The sequence below is a fragment of the Pecten maximus genome, chromosome 16 (assembly GCF_902652985.1).
Source record: "Pecten maximus chromosome 16, xPecMax1.1, whole genome shotgun sequence".
In the NCBI taxonomy this organism is placed as follows: Eukaryota; Metazoa; Mollusca; class Bivalvia; order Pectinida; family Pectinidae; genus Pecten; species Pecten maximus.
In genome coordinates this window covers 36264158-36284626 of record NC_047030.1, presented here as the reverse complement: position 1 = coordinate 36284626, position 20469 = coordinate 36264158, and the positions used below count along the sequence as shown (strand labels likewise).

General features: G+C 39.3%; 2 protein-coding genes and 1 long non-coding RNA gene across 6 annotated transcripts in view; 2 read left to right on the top strand and 1 right to left on the bottom strand.

Moving 5' to 3' along the window:
• Positions 1–4010, bottom strand: part of LOC117314739 — a 439277-nt gene extending 435267 nt beyond the window's left edge. For 2 of the 4 annotated variants that reach the window (XM_033868829.1, XM_033868830.1), the window contains exon 1: positions 3935–4010. The gene's annotated coding sequence lies outside the window, so the exon portion shown is untranslated. The remainder of the gene's footprint in view (positions 1–3934) is intronic. The other 2 variants (XM_033868827.1, XM_033868828.1) reach the window with 1 other exon arrangement.
• Positions 1–20469, top strand: part of LOC117314740 — a gene marked incomplete in the record, with an annotated part of 896274 nt that overhangs the window by 558421 nt on the left and 317384 nt on the right.
• LOC117314775 overlaps positions 19455–20469 on the top strand; it is a 35404-nt gene continuing 34389 nt past the window's right edge. The window contains exon 1 of the long non-coding RNA XR_004529593.1: positions 19455–19743. This is a non-coding gene — a long non-coding RNA (uncharacterized LOC117314775). The remainder of the gene's footprint in view (positions 19744–20469) is intronic.

Genomic DNA, 20469 nt, shown 5'->3' with positions numbered 1-20469 from the left:
TTTGGCCCCCGCCCCTCAGGCCCCTAGGGGGTCAGTCCCATCATTTGTACAATTTTGAATCCCCACCCCAAAGTGATGCTACCAGGCAAATATGAGTGATATCCATTGCTCGGTTCCAGAGAAGAAGTCGTTAATATCAATATAGCTATATTGACCCATTTTTGCCTCGCCCCTCAGGCCCCTAGGGGGTCAGCACCACCATTTGTACAATTTTGAGTCCCCACTCCATAGTGATGCTTCCAGACAAATAGGAGCAATATCCTTTGCTCGGTTTCAGAGAAGAAGTCGTTTATATCAATATAGCCAAATTGACCCCTTTTGGCCCCGCCCCTCAGGCCCCTGGGGGTCAGCACCACCATTTGTACAATTTTGAATCCCCACCCAATAGTGATACTTCCAGACAAATAGGAGCAATATCCTTTGCTCGGTTTCAGAGAAGAAGTCGTTTATATCAATGTAGCCAAAATGACCCCTTTTGGCCCCGCCCCTCAGACCCCTGGGGGGTCAGCCCCATCATTTGTACAATTTTGAGTCCCCTACCCATAGGGATGCTTCTGACCAAATTTGGTCAAATTCTGATCAGTGGTTATGAAGAAGAAGTCAATTGTTGACGGACGGACGGACGACAGACGACGGACGACGGACGACGGACACCACGGTATGGCATAAGCTCACCTTGGTCCTTCGGACCAGGTGAGCTAATAACAAAGTAACTAAGTCCCTGGGGGTGGGGAAAGACCCTCGGGATTTATATAAATGGCGCACAAAGTGTTTCTCTTATTAGAAATATATATACATGTATATATACCTTCGCCACTCGTGTTTCTAAGTAATTGTTTTATATATGTATCAATGCATCCCTGACAATGAACATTAAACAGCCTGTTACCGACAGAAATGTTTATATATTTAGGGGATAGTATGTTGTTTTGAGTGGCTATACTGGTGATTAGAACATGAAATTTGGTTTGAACTCGAGACCGTTAGGTTTTTACTATCGCATATATTTAGAAACATTGTTTTACAGCGCTACAAGTACGCTGTTAAGTACTCTGTGACCTCCGCTAGTGACGTGTCATACTGTGGCAGATTGACCAATCAGAGAGAAGCTATCAAAGTCGGTCAATTGGCCAAGCCCATACTGGCGAGAGTTCGGTCTGTATGTTGACGAAGCGGTGTATTTGGATAGTTGTGAAAGTCCTGTTTCCGAAGATTTAAAGACAAATTTGGATTTACGCAGTATGCATAACGACATGTGCATTTCAACAAAGTCAAAGTTGATGTGTTTCTACGGGCTCAACCGTTATGTGAAGTCGGTCCGCAACCAATCAAAACACGCATTGCAAACGAATCGTGTTAGAATTATTTATATATAAGACGTTTTCTAATTAATCACAATCAGGCCTTCTGTGAATTATTTATTGACAGAGGGGATCATCTTCATAAACATTACGATATTGTTCGTGGCTTATCTACTAAGTTTGTGGAACTGTTTTATGTTCTGTGTCTATATGTGATCGTTTATAATTTACTTGTATCTTGATAAAGGGCACAGATTGCCTCAAAAAATTTGACAGTTTACTTGTATGTATTGTTATTACTATTTGACAAATTATATATACAACTGTATATATATATAATTAAAAGTAAACAATGTCCTTGTGATGGCTGTACATAACACATATAGACTTTATATCAAAAGTTTAGTGTCCGATACAATATATGAAAATGATATTATACACGTATTATGATATACATTTGTATAATGAAAGCGCTCATGCTTTACATATCAACGTGTTATCCCTGTTAGGCTTTATGAATGGTTGTTCGCACATGGAAACTGACACAATTAATGAGGGACAAATTATATCATGACTCCACACTTTCGAGTGCGTGTGACCACAGAGGTTTATAATACAGAGGACCTGTTCCTCAATAGCATACCCGGCCTGTGGGCCCCTAGAGAGGTTTATAATACAGGGGACCTTTTCCTCAATAGCATACCCCGCCTGTGGGCCCATAGAGAGGTTTATAATACAGGGGACCTGTTCCTCAATAGCATACCTCGCCTGTGGGCCCCTAGAGAGGTTTATAATACAGGGGACCTGTTCCTCAATAGCATAACCCGCCTGTGGGCCCCTAGAGAGGTTTATAATACAGGGGACCTGTTCCTCAATAGCATAACCCGCCTGTGGGCCCCTAGAGAGGTTTATAATACAGGGGACCTGTTCTTCAATAGCATACCCCGCCTGTGGGCCCCTAGCAGTGATACCTTCTCTACATAGTATGTACATAGTTTATATGTAGCAGAGAGTATATTTTTGACTCCCCAAATTAAGAGCCGACTCTTAGGTTTGAAAGGGACATGTCTATTTGACATTAGCTGCGATAACTTAGCTCTGGACGACGGACGGACAATTTCTGACAGATGGTCGTCGTCAGAGTTACGATTCCCTCCCATTGGTTGTAATGTAGCAGAAACGGTGAACCTCAAAAATGCTACAAATAGCGGATATCGTTTAACTTTGGAGTAATAGTTTGTTTAATTAAACATTTCTAATACAATTTTGCAATGTATTAGTCTACTGTCTAATCTAGAAATCTTTAATTCGCATATTCCGATATCATACTGCTCAGAGTTGTCTCTGTGATCCACCATGATACTTCTCGAAGAACTCTCGCGAGGATTCTAACCTAAATATGGAACCCATGATCCATATATATGGATGAAGCTACTACGATAACTAAATACAATATCAGAGATATCTAACCACTGTTTTGTAACTCTTGTGAAGAAAGCGTATCTTACCTTGCTTAATTAAATAATTTCAGAATGAATTGACCTTCCTAACCAAGGTATATAACTCTGAATCTGTTTTTCTGTTGAAATCATGCGGGAAATCTCATTAGCATTAATTTATTTTGATTTTCTTATAAGGAAATTGACCTTTACACTTGTATCAAAGATGGCGGTATGTTTGAACCGATAGATCTGTGTGTCTTGCTCGTTTTGGATTTTACTATTTATTGTTAAACAATTGACGTAATGTGCAGGTTTGTGATTTGAATATTGATAATAGATACCAGAATCATCAATTTACATGTTTTTTATGCGAGAAAATTTTAACCACAGCTTAATACTGCCCGATGTGAATCACATCGGGGCTTGCTACACTATCGGCAATGGGAGGGACTTCATACCCTGCCGGAGAGTAGTGTAGGCAGGGTATGAATATTCGTTCTAATTTGACATGTTCTGACCCTACAGATTCCTCAGAAATAGTGATTTGACTTCTGAAATTGCTAAAAGTCAAGGGTAAACTGGATGCCCTGTGTAGAGTAATGCTCATTTATAGTAACACAAATAAAAGTTTTACCTAATTACTCGCTAATGAATTAAGACAATGTCACGACAAACTTCTCAACTCAAGATTAGCATAATAGATCTAGCTTTGTATTTCATCAATTGTTCTCTGTAGGTACTTAGAAAGCTCAAATCGTTGGCGAAAGACAAACTTTGCCAAAAAAAAATGCGGCCCATGACTATACCTCTCTCGGACTACGTCCTGGCAGGTAAAAACTCTTTTTTGAAGTCAAGGGGAATTCCCTGACTGTTACTGCAAGTCTATAAATAGAAACACGTATTTCCTAATACGAAAGAAAAGTACACAAATGAAAGTTGAAATGGATATAATGTTCTTTGCAGAAAAGGAATTGATACTTCATCAACTTGGTAGAAATGAAACGATTTCCATTAAAAAGTATCCAATTTTCTGATTTTAGGCTACTGAATTGTCAGCTACTTTCGTTTCGGATAAACCGAACCCACTTTGTGGCTTAACATTAATTGGCACCGAGACAAACATTTACTAAACTAATCATGTTTCATTCCATCAAATATTTCAATGAAAAAAATACATTATCTGGTTTTTACCTGGTGATGAATTCAACTTCAGTCTTGACTCTTCATGCGCCAAACCAACAACCACCCCCAGCCTCGCTATCACCTGATCATATGACACTCGAGTGGATCATATGACTGATAAGAACGAAGAGCCCGGATGATATTAGCATGCGCCCCTAGCGGTGAGCTACAGAACTAGGGTGACCAAACTAAGGAAGACAATTTTCAGATAAGATTATTTTTTTTTCATTTTTTTCCCAACAATGAAGTATTTCTTTATCTACTATTTTCTCAATATTTTTTTCCAGCCTATGACGTAAAATTAAACTCATCTCAGTTATTGCTATGTTGACTGAAGCAATACTAATATTAAAACTATGACAAGCAGTTTGTGTTTTTAACTATCTAATTAAGATTTCGGTAATTAAAGATAGATATCTATATTTAAAATATATATTTATTTATTTAAAGAAAACAAATAAATCTCTATTTTATAGATGAACAGCTAATATATATCTATTTAAAATAGAGATATATTTATTTTAGATACAGATACAGACTTTGTATTGAGAGACCATTTAATCCCCCAGTTATGTTGACAGAACCTGTATTGAGAGACCACTTAACCTCTCAGTTATGTTAACAGAACCTGTATTGAGAGACCACTTAATCTCCCAGTTATGTTGACAGAACCTGTATTGAGAGACCACATAATCTCCCATTTATGTTGACAGAACCTGTATTGAGAGACCACTTAACCTCCCAGTTATGTTGACAGAACCTGTATTTAGAGACCACTTAATCTCCCAGTTATGTTGACAGAACCTGTATATAGAGACCACTTAACCTCCCAGTTATGTTGACAGAACCTGTATATAGAGACCACTTAACCTCCCAGTTATATTAACAGAACCTGTATTGCGAGACCACTTCACTTCCCAGTTATGTTGACAGAACCTGTATTTAGAGACCACTTAACCTCCCAGTTATGTTGACAGAACCTGTATTTAGAGACCACTTAACCTCCCAGTTATGTTGACAGAACCTGTATATAGAGACCACTTAACCTCCCAGTTATGTTAACAGAACCTGTATTGAGAGACCACTTCACTTCCCAGTTATGTTGACAGAACCTGTATTTAGAGACCACTTAACCTCACACCTATGTTGACAGAACCTGTATTGAGAGACCACCTAATATCCCAGTTATGTTGACAGAACCTGTATTTAGAGACCACTTAATCTCCCAGTTATGTTAACAGAACCTGTATTGAGAGACCACTTAATCTTTCAGTTATGTTGACAGAACCTGTATATAGAGACCACATAATCTTCCAGTTATATTAACAGAACCTGTATTGCCTGACCACTTAACCTCCCAGTTATGTTGACAGAACCTGTATTTAGAGACCACTTAACCTCCCAGCTATGTTGACAGAACCTGTATTGAGAGACCACCTAATATCCCAGTTATGTTGACAGAACCTGTATTTAGAGACCACTTAATCTCCAATTTATCTTGACAGAGCCTGTGTTGAGAGACCACTTAATCTCTCAGTTATGTTGACAGAACCTGTATTTAGAGACCACTTCACTTCCCAGTTATGTTGACAGAACCGGTGTTGAGAAACCACTTAATCTCCTAGTATTGTTGACAGAACTTGCATTGAGAGACCACTTCACTTCCAAGTAACGTAGACAGAACCTGTATATAGAGACCACTTAATATCAATCATATTGACAGAACCTGTGTTGAGAGACATCTAAATCTCAGTTATGGTGACAGAACCTGTGTTTGGAGACCACTTAATCTCTCAGTTGTGTTGAAAGAACCTGTGTTGAGAGACAACTTAATATCCCAGTTATATTAACAGAACCTGTGTTGAGAGACCACTAAATATCAGTTATGGTGACAAAACCTGTGTATAGAGATCACTTAATCTCCCAATTATGCTAACAGAACCTGCATTGAGAGACCAATTAATCTCCAAGTTATGTTTACAGAACCTGTATATAGAGATCACTTAATCTCCTAGTTATGTTGACAGAACCTGTATTTAGAGACCACTTAACCTTCCAGTTATGTTAACAGAACCTGTATTGAGAGACCACTTAATCTCCCAGTTATGTTGACAGAACCTGTATATAGAGACCACATAATCTTCCAGTTATATTAACAGAACCTGTATTTAGAGAGCACTTAATCTCCCAGTTATGTTGACAGAACCTGTATATAGAGACCACTTAATCTCCAAGTTATGTTTACAGAACCTGTATATAGAGACCACTTAATCTTCCTGTTATATTGACAGAACCTGTATATAGAGACCACATAATCTTCCAGTTATATCAACAGAACCTGTGTTGCGAGACTTCTCTATCTCCCAGTTATGTTTACAGAACCTGTATTGAGAAGACACTTCACTTCCCAGTAATGTTGACAGAACCTGTATTTAGAGACCACTTAATCTCCCAGTTATGTTCACAGAACCTGTATATAGAGACCACTTAATCTCCTAGTTATTTTCATGTTGACAGAACCTGTATTGAGACACCACTTCACTTCCCAGTAATAATGACAGAACCTGTGTTTAGAGACCACTTAATCTCCTAGTTATGTTGACAGAACCTGTATATAGAGACCACTTAATCTCCCAGTTATTTTCATGTTGACAGAACCTGTATTGAGAGACCACTTCACTTACCAGTAATGTTGACAGAACCTGTGTTTAGAGACCACTTAATCTCCTAGTTATGTTGACAGAACCTGTATATAGAGACCACTTAATCTCCCAGTTATTTTCATGTTGACAGAACCTGTATTGAGAGACCACTTCACTTCCCATTAATAATGACAGAACCTGTATATAGAGACCACTTAATCTCCCAGTTATTTTCATGTTGACAGAACCTGTATTGTAAGACTACTAAATCTTCATTCATTCAAAGACTTATATCTCAGCTGTTTCTCTTGTACAAGATCTTCAGTATATACACCCTCCGACATGCTATTAAAACTCTAGGTCTTATGCAACTAAAGACAAATCTTGCCAGCTGCGAGTGCATTTTGCCCGTTATAATAAAATAGTGCCAAGTCATTAATATTAGGAAATTTTACGAAACCCTAAAGGAGTACCACAGGTCACGTGATTACTAGTTTTTCAAACAGATTGATCCTTTGACCTTAAATATAGTTCAAAGTTCATTAGCACACGTAAACTGTACCTACAGGCAGAAACTGAAGATTTTCAAAGACTTTTCACCATATTTTACATGTGACCTTTTCCAATCCAGAAGACTGAAGGGAACTACCAAGAAATAGTGCATCAGGTTGATTAAGGACGGCGTTCTTGACATGTACTGGAACTACCAAGAAATAGTGTATAAGGTTGTTTAAGGACGGCGTACTTGACATGTACTGTAACTACCAAGAAATAGTGTATAATGTTGTTTAAGGACGGCGTACTTGACATGTACTGGAACTACAAAGAAATAGTGTATATGGTTTTTAAGGACGGCGTTCTTGACATGTACTCGAACTACCAAGAAATAGTGTATCAGGTTTTAAAGGACGGCGTACTTGACAGGTACTCGAACTGCCAAGAAATAGTGTATAAGGTTGTTTAAGGACGGCGTTCTTGACATGTATTGGAACTACATGGAAATAGTGTATAAGGTTGTTTAAGGACGGCGTTCTTGACATGTACTGGAACTACCAAGAAATAGTGTATAATGTTGTTTAAGGACGGCGTACTTGACATGTACTCGAACTACCAAGAAATAGTGTATAAGGTTTTAAAGGACGGCGTACTTGACATGTACTCGAACTACCAAGAAATAATGTATAAGGTTTTTAAGGGCGGCGTTCTTGACATGTACTGGAACTACAAAGAAATAGTGCATAAGGTTGATTAAGGACGACGTACTTGACATGTACTGGAACTACCAAGAAATAGTGTATAAGGTTGTTTAAGGATGGCGTTCTTGACATGTACTGGAACTACCAAGAAATAGTGTATAAGGTTTTTTAAGGAAGGCGTACTTGACATGTACTGGAACTGCCAAGAAATAGTGTATAAGGTTGTTTAAGGATGGCGTACTTGACATGTACTGGAACTACCAAGAAATAGTGTATAAGGTTTTTTAAGGACGGCGTTCTTGACATGTACTGGACCTACCAAGAAATAGTGTATAAGGTTTTTAAGGACGGCATTCTTGACATGTACTGTACCTACCAAGAAATATTGTATAAGGTTGTTTAAGGACGGCGTTCTTGACATGTACTGGACCTACCAAGAAATAGTGTATAAGGTTGTTTAAGGACGGCGTTCTTGACATGTACTGGAACTTTGACCAAGAAATAGTGTATAAGGTTGTTTAAGGACAGTGTTCTTGACATGTACTGGAACTACCAAGAAATATGTATAAGGTTGTTTAAGGACGGCGTTCTTGACATGTACTGGACCTACCAAGAAATAGTGTATAAGGTTGTTTAAGGACGGCGTTCTTGACATGTACTGGAACTTTGACCAAGAAATAGTGTATAAGGTTGTTTAAGGACAGTGTTCTTGACATGTACTGGAATCCGATGATAATGGGTTACAAACAACTCCATTCAGTTTTAAGATTAATCATATAATAAACTCTTTATTCAAAATAATATTACAAAGATTTCTCTCAGAAATAAAACCAGTGTATAAATAAATACAAATTCGAGAGATGCATAATTTCTAAAACAATAACAAATTCAATTTAGCTGAAAAATGCTTAAAATGCATTAATTTACCGATTTATCATTTATGATATTAGCCAGACTGTAAAATCAAATGTTTTCATAGTTTTGTGGTCTTCTTCAAAAACACTAGTTAGCGGGGACAAAAATCTGTGGATGAAGATTATCTTCATGTAAGTACTTCAAACCTTTTAATAAATTGACCAAATTGATAAATTGAAATTCATGTACCAAGATCACCCACTAAATAAGCGAAAGTAAAACCCCGATGATAATGGTTTTACAGTTCAAGGTATTGTACCTTAAGCTTTCTCTAGACTGTATTTAAAGATTTACATTTCAAATAATTCTGATCAGATTCTAACAGAAAGATATATCAGTATTTCCTAAATCAAATATAATTTGACCTTGAATTCATGTAGACCTTACAACTTCCTTCTAGTTTTATAAGTGTATGAAAAGCTGGTCTTAGAAAAGTTTTTACAGACCAAAGCCTGAGCAAGCACCCGGAATAGCTTTTATAGAATACAAGTCCCTTGTGTTCTTGTTATCAATCAGAAGTTATCAGTACGAAAAGTCAGAGTAGTTATAACACAGCCATAAAGTCTGTAAGGTATTGCTGCTGAAGCTGGGACAGCATCACTCTCTGTAATCTGTTACACTGTTAAGTTGTACTTCGTCGCCCACGGTGACCCATCATGCTTTATTGTTGTATTGTGCGAGCATCTTCTTGATTTCACCAATAGCCAAGCCCGGGTTGAGTCCCTGTCAAACAAAAGAAAATCTTCATCAATCCCTAATCACCATAAATGTTTCAAGTATTGTTTTCACTCTTTAAATTTAACAAATCAGTATTATTTAGGTTTTTTTTTTAAAAAAATTGAATTCAAAAGTTAAATTAAACATAAAATTTCAAATATTGTATAAATTCAAGTAAGAAATCTAAAAATATGTACCACATTATACAACCAAAAATTATACACTCCAAAGGGTCTTAGGATGCCTTATCATGTGATGTGTATGAGTTCTATACACAGGGACTTGGTACAAATTCTCAACCCAAAATTCTTATACATGTATCATAATATCAAGTTCCTGTGATTCTAGGCAAGTTTGCTGCAAGTTTCTTTCCAGAAAATTCATAATCTGATTAAAGTTTGATAAAGCTCCACAGAAAAAAAGTCATAGCTTCATTTGACTAAATTTCGATAGAAATCCACAGAAAAAATAGTCAAACTTCATCTGACTTAATTTCCATGAAGCCCCACAGAGAAATAGTCTAAACTTCATCTGCCTAAATTTCCATGAAGCCCCACAGAGAAATAGTCTTAATTCATCTGACTAAATATCCATGAAGCCCGACAGAGAAATAGTCTAAACTTCATCTGACTAAATTTCCATGAAGCCCCACAGAGAAATAGTCTTAACTTCATCTGACTAAATTTCCATGAAGCCCCACAGAGAAATAGTCTTAACTTCATCTGACTAAATTTCCATGAAGCCCCACAGAAATATAATCTGAACTCCATCTGACTAAATATCCATGACGCTCCACAGAGAAATAGTCTTAACTTCATCTGAGTTAATTTCCTAACAAGAAATATCTTTTAAAAAGAAATAATGATCAAATAAATATAATGATATCCTCCTAAATGATATTTATTAAATGATAAATAATGATCAAATAAATATACATGATAATGGTATCTTCAAAAATGATATTTATTAAATGATAAATAATGATCAAATAAATATACATGATAATGATATCTTCAAAAATAATATTTATTAAATGATAAATAATGAGTTGGCCTATCTACACGTACATTGAACTGAATTGAAGCTATAAACGGAGTTAACTTTACATAACAATGATATATTTACATAACAATGATATCTTTACTTAACAATGATTTCTTTACATAACAATGATTTCTTTACATAACAATGATATATTTACATAACAATGATATCTTTACATATATATCTTTACACAAAAATGATATATTTACATAATATCTTTACATAACAATGATTTTTGGTTTGTTTTTGTTTAACGTCCTATTAACAGCCAGGGTCATTTAAGGACGTGCCAGGTTTTGGAGGTGGAGGAAAGCCGGAGTACCCGGAGAAAAACCTACGGCCTACGGTCAGTACCTGGCAACTGCCCCACGTAGGTTTCGAACTCGCAACCCAGAGGTGGAGGGCTAGTGTTAAAGTGTCGGGACACCTTAACCACTCGGCCACCGCGGCACATAACAATAATATCTTTACATATATATCTTTACACAAAAATGATATATTTACATAATATCTTTATATAACAATGATATCTTTACATAACAATGATATCTTTACATAACAATGATATCTTTACATAACAATGATATCTTTACATAACAATGATATTTTTTCATTATGATAACGATATCTTCAAAATAGTGTTAACTACTACAATACTGTAATGATAATCAACTGCCGTTGGGAAGAATAACCTGAAAGAAGGCAGCTATAAGCGGTATAACTTATCACCATTTTTAAGACCAAGCATACATCTAATTACTTGCCTACGAACATTTACTGCAATGCCAAACAAAACTATCCTTTGAAAAATGTAAACCTGACTTATCACTAACACATCTATTATGAAACCATCTGTTACAGCCAGCGTCACAAGTAACCATATCGTCATATACGTTAGAAAGATGACATCCCTCGGATTCACAATCCATAAAAATATCAAAGGATAAAGTTTGAGAGTTCTTCTTTTTCCTATATTTACTTATTTTTTCCTTGGAAATTTTGAAAATCTACCATGTCAAATGCATTCAACTAGATGACGTCTTATACAATCAGTATCGAATTCTAAATCCTCATTCCCGTTGAACCCATTAAAGCAAAATTCTACTAGGTTAGCAAAAGCGAAAATTCCACAGTCAATCTCATTTGTCTGCTGATGTACGTTAGGTAAAATCGTTTTCAAAATTTTCCTATTTTCCCAATACGTTGATGATACCTGCATTTCTAAAGAAGCTGACAAATGGCCCTTATGTTTAGTATTACCTATCAAACTATCAAGTATATATACTTCGCTACCATCTACCTCTTTTACTGATACTACCCAATGGTCCTCACCTGTATGATGGATTTGTGCTGCTGCTGCCGTAGTTGGTTCCATTCGCAATGCATAATCCCACTTACCGTTTTTCAAAACTGGTGCGTACCCTGTATCTTGCATACCGTTTATATGGGGAAACTGTTTTTTCAGAATGTCTTGAACGTAGCACATGGTATTTCCACAGATCTTTTTATCCATTAAAATATCTTTTTTTTTTCTTTAAAACTTATTGTACTTTTATCGTTATCCATCCAGAAACGCTTTGTTTCGACTGGCTTACATAGTGACGGTCTATTATCTGAAAGATCCACTAAAATCTCACTTACCTTTAATTAGTGGTATCGGGTGATGGCGTGGTAGTATCGGATGCTGGCGTAGTGGTATCGGGTAATGGCGTGGTAAAGTATCGGGTGCTGGCGTGGTAGTATCGGGTGCTGGCGTAGTGGTATTGGGTGATGGCGTGGTAGTATCAGGTGATGGCGTGGTAGTATCGGGTGCTGGCGTGGTAGTATCGGGTGATGGCGTGGTAGTATCGGGTGCTGGCGTGGTAGTATCGGATGCTGGCGTAGTGGTATCGGGTGCTGGCGTGGTAGTATCGGGTGATGGCGTGGTAGTATCAGGTGATGGCGTGGTAGTATCGGGTGATGGCGTGGTAGTATCGGGTGCTGGCGTGGTAGTATCGGATGCTGGCGTAGTGGTATCGGGTGATGGCGTGGTAGTATCGGGTGATGGCGTGGTAGTATCGGATGCTGGCGTGGTAGTATCGGATGCTGGCGTAGTGGTATCGGGTGCTGGCGTGGTAGTATCGGGTGATGGCGTGGTAGTATCGGGTGCTGGCGTGGTAGTATCGGATGCTGGCGTAGTGGTATCGGGTGTGGCGGGTATTCGGATGTGGGCCGTGGTAGTATCGGGTGATGTAGTGGTAGTATCAAGGTGATGGCGTGGTAGTATCGGATGCTGGCGTATAGTGGTATAGAGGTGATGGAGTGGGTATGATCGGGTTGATGGACGTGGTAGATCAGGTGGTGATGGCGTTGGTGTATCGGATGCTGGCGTGGTGGTATAGGATGTGCTCAGCGTAGTGGTTCGGGGGAAGGCGTGGTAGTATAGGATTGCTGGCGTCCGTAGTGGGGTGGTTTATCGGTGATGGCGTGGTGTATCGGGTATGGCGTGGTAGTTAGTAATCAGGTGAGTGGCGTGGTAGTATCGGATGCTGGCCGTGGTGGATACGGATGCTTAGCGTAGTGGTTCGGGTGATGGCGGAGTGTAGATATGGATGATGGAGTAGCGTAGTTAGTGGTATCGAGTGATGGGCGTGGTATTATCGGGGGTGCTGGCGTGGAAGTATCGGATGCTGGCGTAGTGGTATCGGGTGATGGCGTGGTAGTATCAGGTGATGGCGTAGTAGTATCGGGTGCTGGCGTGGTAGTATCGGATGCTGGCGTAGTGGTATCGGGTGCTGGCGTGGTAGTATCGGGTGCTGGCGTGGTAGTATCGGATGCTGGCGTAGTGGTATCGGGTGATGGCGTGGTAGTATCGGGTGATGGCGTGGTGGTATCGGGTGATGGCGTGGTAGTATCAGGTGATGGCGTGGTAGTATCGGGTGCTGGCGTAGTGGTATCGGATGATGGCGTGGTAGTATCGGATGCTGGCGTGGTAGTATCGGGTGCTGGCGTGGTAGTATCGGATGCTGGCGTGGTAGTATCGGGTGCTGGCGTGGTAGTATCGGGTGCTGGCGTGGTAGTATCGGGTGATGGCGTAGTAGTATCGGATGCTGGCGTAGTGGTATCGGGTGATGGCGTGGTAGTATCAGGTGATGGCGTGGTAGTATCGGGTGCTGGCGTGGTAGTATCGGGTGATGGCGTGGTAGTATCGGATACTGGCGTAGTGGTATCGGTGATGGCGATGTAGTATCAGGATGCTGGAGGGGAGAGGGGGCGAGGTAGAGGACGGGGAGGGAGCGATTATCGAGGTAGCGAGAGGAGGAGGGAGGCCCTGGAAGGAGAGGGGGAGGGAGGTACTTCGTGGAAGGACAGAGGCGGGAGGGTAGTAGGGAAGGAGAGGAGGAGCGGAGCGAGGGGGGACGGCGGGGGGGATGGAGGGCGGTTAGGATAAGGTGAGGGCGTGGGAGTGGGGGGGTTAGTAGCGGGGTGGCTGGCGTAGTAGGAGAGTGGTGATGGCGTGGTAGTATCGGATGCTGGCGTGGTAGTATCGGATGCTGGCGTGGTAGTATCGGATGCTGGCGTGGTAGTATCGGGTGCTGGCGTGGTAGTATCGGGTGATGGCGTGGTAGTATCGGGTGATGGCGTGGTAGTATCGGGTGCTGGCGTGGTAGTATCGGATGCTGGCGTAGTGGTATCGGGTGATGGCGTGGTAGTATCGGGTGCTGGCGTGGTAGTATCGGATGCTGGCGTAGTGGTATCGGGTGATGGCGTGGTAGTGTCGGGTGCTGGCGTCTGTGATGGAGTTGTGGTACGTGATGGTAATTCTGGCCAAAATTCAGGATCATCGTCAAGAATGTAAGTGGGTTCTACAGGAGGAATTGCTGTTGTTGGCACGGAAATCAATACAGAAAGGTAGGAAGTTGGTGGCGGCGCGTAGTGGTCGGTGGCGGCGTAGTGGCTGATTGCTGCGTAGTGGTCGGGGGCGGCGTAGTGGCTGATGGCTGCGTAGTAGTTGGTGGCGGCCGTCGTAGTAAGTAGGGATGATTGTGGTAGTGGTCGGTGGCGGCTTCGTAGCGTATGGTGATTGCTGGCGTTAGTGGTCGGGGGCGGCGTAGTGGCTGATGGCTGCGTAGTAGTTGGTGGCGGTGTAGTGGCTGATGGAGGCATAGTAGTTGGTGGCGGCGTAGTGGTCGGTGGCGGCGTAGTGGCTGATGGCTGCGTATAAGTTGGTGGCGACGTAGTGGCTGATGGCTGCGTAGTAGTTGGTGGCGGTGTAGTGGCTGATGGAGGCATAGTAGTTGGTGGCGGCGTAGTGGCTGGTGGCGGCGTAGTTGTCGGTAGTGGCGTAGTGGCTGATGGCTGCGTATAAGTTTGTGGCGACGTAGTGGCTGGTGGCAGCGTAGTGGTCGGTGGCGTTGTTCTGATAGATGTAACTCCGGCGAGGATGTCGTTCACTACTCTGTCAGTGCCCTTAAAGCTTAGATGAAGGCCATCTCTGCTGAGTAGTTGCTCTTGTATAACTCCGTTCCGGGCGAAGGTTGGATGGGGTATGTAGTGGAGGTTCGGTGTGATCTGCATAGTCGGGGACACTTTCCAAATCCTCTCGCACAGGTGCTGAAACCGCTGCAGGACGATGGGGACTGGATCACGGCCAAGATTGTTAGCACCACAGTGGATGACGCAAATGTCATACTTAGGTACTAACCCCTTAATCTCAGCCCACATCTCTTCAACTCGATAGCCGCTTCGGGAGATGACAAAGATGGCATCACTAGGACGCAAGTACTTGTGAAAATACTTGGCCTGTGAATGACCAACTATAAGGGTTGCCATAATGCGTATTTTTCGTGAGAGTATATGTATATTCCTGGTATTTTCAATATGAAAATATTGTGACAGAGGACAAACAACCAAACAATGTGGTAGGGGGTGTGGCGTTGTGGGCGGGCCCATGTACGCCAGTCGCTCTGCGATAGTATAAAGATATCCCACGTTATAGTTTTTTGTTTTTTTTTGTCGTGGGACGGCGACCGAAAGGGAGCAAAGAGGCTTACTATATACTTAAGTTTAAAAAAAAATTATCTTTACATATTTATAAGTTATCTTTATAGAGAAAAAATCGATAGATAGATATATATTTGTTCAAAGAGTGAAATTATTGTCGTATGTTGGTGTTCCAATAAGGGACAATATATAATGTGTCTGTTATGTACCCCGGGTCTAAGGCCACCAGTTACACCCGACAGTCGAGGACGTCACTGCTTCTGTAAGGTACAGTACTTTGTCCTTTTGCCGGGCTTGGCTAGAGGTATAGATGGTCCGGGGCTTCCCTATAGTGTATGCGGGTTTTACATATATGTATTTATCTTATACTAGTGTATTTGTGTCAAATTATATCATATATAAGAAAATTGCAAAAAAGCGGCAATAGAAATTTAATAATAGAAAAACAAAGGATTTAACATGAAAAGGAGGAGGAAGAATTATTTAGCTGTCTAATACTTATAAAAGTAATTTATTGTAACTTGAGGGCTAATGTACCCAGCTTATTTAAATATTTACGTAATAGCTACGTATAAATTGTATCAGTTAAAATATTAAAAAAAAAATAAAAATAAAAAATTCAACTAGTTCCTCTGCCACAGGAATAGCTGTCTGATATATTTCTGATGAGACAATGTTATTAAATATTATGATTGCCAGGCGGACTGTGTCCTTTAGTGTCCTGGCCTAAAAAGTGTGATATATATGAAAAAAGGATGAAAAACGATGAGATACGATGCTATGAGATTAATGTAAATGAAGTAGAATTGAAGAAATTTGGCTAAAATATAAAACATTACCAGCTATTATGTGGAAATGATATAAAGAAGAACAAAAAATTATTCCTTAACTATTTCCTCTGCCACAGGAGTAGTTATCTTCATATGTTATTTTTAACTTTTATCTTATAAAAATAAGTATCCTTATACCAGTAGGTACAAGGTATAGATTGCCAGGCGGGATTGACCCATTTAGTATTTAGTGTCCTGACCGGTATTTCTTGGGAGTTGTCTCCCCTGGTCCACTACAGGATTAGTGGGGGTCGAAGAATTAATGTGTGGAGCACTTATTATAGAAAAAAAAAAGTTGGGTTCTTTAAAAAAGAAGGTACAGGCTGGATATCAAGGGTTGTTAGTTGTTATAAAAAGAAACCTTGATTTCTGAGTTATATCGACTATTTTCTTAAGGAAATTAGTCGATGTACAAAGTATTTATTAGTAATCTAATGCCCCGAAAAAAAAATTCAAATTCTTTAGCACTATGATAACACTTTTCCTAACATGAAGGCGATGAAGTATTCACGAGTCTTTACGTGAATATATATTTACTTAGAATATAAACTTTTTGTAGTTAAGTTCATATATTTACTTAGGGAGTAATTCCCTTTTATACTGTATAGGAATAAAAAGAACAATTTGTATCAGGTGGGCTCGCCCTACTTTCACATGACTGACCTTGTGACCCATTTCCCGTTACTTCTTTCTAACCGTACCGGGATCTGAGACACATATATATATTCTAACACACGAGTGCGTCAATATTCTACTGGATTGGCTGCTGTGGGGTACAATGGGAAGTGTGCTAGTGATTGGGCAATCCCCTACCGACAGGACACACCTCCCACATATACCGCCACTTCGTATCGCTTACCCATACCTGTATATTTCTATCTATCCACCTTCATGTTGGGCTGACTTAAATTGCTAACCGCCAGCGGTGTTACCAAGTGTATTCAATATTCTATTTACCCTATCTATCAATGAGGAAAAGAAAAAACCTACTGAAAGGCTTATGATGTTATCCCTATCAAAAAGTCTATATCGAAAGAAAAAATACCTCCCTATTTATACGGGCTTTATTTAATTTAGTTCGTGTGTACTGTCACAGCAGTATCACGACTCCCCCCTTATTTATTCTATACAGTTATTTATCAGAAATGATAGAGTGGGGCATGAGGACATTAGCGTATGAGTGTGCCGTGTAATACGTCACACCCCTAATTGCCATATGCCTCCTATATATACTATAATAAAAAGAAATCTAGGCCTATTCTAGGACATAATAATAAGAAGAAGTTCTACTTCCGAGATAGTTGCATATGAGACGAAGATGAGTGAAAAATGATTCGAGAGTTGTCATGCCATATTATGGCATTATATATTTAAAATATTAAAAGGTGGCCTTATAATTTAGGGCACCACTGTTTGATGTGACAGGTCCCTGTGCCCCTCGTCATTATTTTGGGGACAGGTATTGTCTTACATAGTATATTAAAAAGTTTAAAAGCACGTGACAAGCAATTCGATTCGGCGGTTATTTTTAAGAGATTGAGATGTAATTTATAATGTATTTGCTATACCAGTCTTTGAAATATATTTGAGTACTGCCGTAGTAACTTATGGGATTATCTGCAAATAAATTTTGAAATATATTAGTTAGTGTGGATGGCTGTATGTCCATATCCCGGTACAGCCTCTGCCTCTGTATATAAAAACGATCACATTGTAATAAATAATGTTCGATAGTTTCTGGTACTTTGCAAGTTTCGCAAAGACCGTCTGCATGTAAATTCATCTGAAATAGATAGTGATTCAATCGACATTTTCCTAATCTTAATCGTGTGTAGGCAGTGACTAATTGTTTGTTATTACAGATGATTTTTTTGGTAAAAGTTATCAGAATCGGCATGTGTTTTCTCATTGATTTGCCGATATCAGGATCCCCCCAGTATGTTTGCCAGCAATCAAACATTTTATTATGTATAAAAGGAATGAATTTCTCCTTTTACTAAAGGTACATGTATATCAATTTTTCCTGATGATGATGATGCATGTGTTTGGATGATGATGATGATGATGATGATGATGATGATGTTTGTATTTGGATGAAATACGATGATGATGTGTTTGGACAATAATGATGATTATGATGAAGTGTTTGGATAATGATAATGATGATGATGTGTTTTTTGGATGATAATGTGTCCGGATGAAAGATGATGAGGATGATGATGATGATGATGATGATGATGATGATGATGAACGGAAGGGAATTTGAATGAATTATTTTATTATGTACATCATATGTTGTTGATGAAAATGCTTTAAAAATACAAAAAAATACAAAAAAAAAAAAAACAACAACTTATATTTGTATCAAGAACTAGGTTTACTTGAAATATGGAATCGAAAATATCATAAAAATAAACCCTTGTTTACGAATAAACAATCAAAAACCGTAATTTTTCACGGTTGAGTGCGGCGTACACAAAATCACACCCTGAAAATTGTAAATCGACGATTACTAAAATTGTAGGTATAACTTCCATTTCATTTAAGATGTCAAATTTTTGAAATTTTATTCAGGATTTAAAAGAAAAAATTGAGATTTATTCATCAAGTCGTTGTTGAGAAAAAAAAACATATCGATATTCCTGGTACGGGGATCGGGTCCGGGACCAGGTGCGGCGTACACGAAATCACGGGGACCCATAATTTTAGCATAGATTTATAGTGCAATATTTAATCTAGATCTAGTGGCAGAATTTTGTTTTGACACCATTTCCATGTTTTTTGTGAGGCAGGACACGGGGAGTTATTAGGCTTGAGTAGAAATATTTTGTGATTTTCCTACAATAAAGTAGGGTGGTTACACTTAAATATAAATATCTTTGTTAAATGCCGGTCATGGGGTACTTTCCAGCTCACTGTATGTTCAGCTTGAATAGTTCTACACGTGATATGAAAACCAGATTTTTTCCAAACTTCTGAAATATTTTAATTTCAATTTTTTTTTTGGTAAAACAAATAGGGAAATTATTTGTGGTCTGAAGCCTGCATGGCGCATTGGATGTGCCGGGTCATAGGTTGTCTCCCTTGGCACTCACTCTTCTGTCTATAGAGGTATAATACGCTTTGTCGTGTTTTGAGTTTTGAGGTATTGTAAAAAGGTAAGCACGTTGTTGTCTGTTGTGTAGATTTGTTTATACCTTTACAACATGATAACTTTTTTTATCAGGGTGCTGATTGATCGTATTATTGCCCGACCGGGGAATTAAACGTGTTATATTGATAACTGCCGGGAGCATTGGTGTTCGTTTCGTACAGCTGACGTACAGACAGTACTAGTACTGTAGCCCTTATGAGCAGGGTGAACTGGCCCCCAGCCCTGACTACAGAGAACAGGACGATGACCCTGATAGTCAGCTTTCGTTATCTCTTCAATCAAGGGAAGCTATAGATGATGATGAAGATGAAGATGTTGTACACACAAGCAAAGACAAGTAGGTTAAATTTTATAAGTCTTGTTATATTATGAGAATCAACATAAACATGGCTCCGATGATCATAAAATGATTTTGTGTCACCATCATTCTGAAAACATGTCCTGATTTAATTTCAACACCACTGCTCTAATGGGATTCTTGTTGTTATGAATACAAATTAGATTTCTACATTTTTTTCTTTCTTCAATACTGATCTTATCAGCCTAGATGTTGCTGAGGTTTTGAATAGTCTCAATTATCAGATTGCAAAGTGGCCCAGCCAGGGCTATTTGGAGATGACCATTGGGTCTCCTTGTAGTAGTTGGTGACTAACTCACTGAATAACATACAGGAGACCTGTTGCATGCCATCCAGAACAATAAGGGTAAAGTGTCTTGTCAAAGGACACAACCATGACAGCTCAGCCTAAAGCTAGTACACAGATTCCCAAGAAACACAAAGTAACCCAAAGTAACACAAAGTAACCCAAAGTAACCCAAAGTAACCCAAAGTAACACAAAGTAACCCAAAGTAACCCAAAGTAACACAAAGTAACCCAAAGTAACCCAAAGTAACCCAAAGTAACCCAAAGTAACACAAAGTAACCCAAAGTAACCCAAAGTAACACAAAGTAACCCAAAGTAACCCAAAGTAACCCAAAGTAAAACCCAAAGTAACCCAAAGTAACCCAAAGTAACCCAAAGTAACCCAACATGGTTAGGGAGCATTAAACCACACACCTAA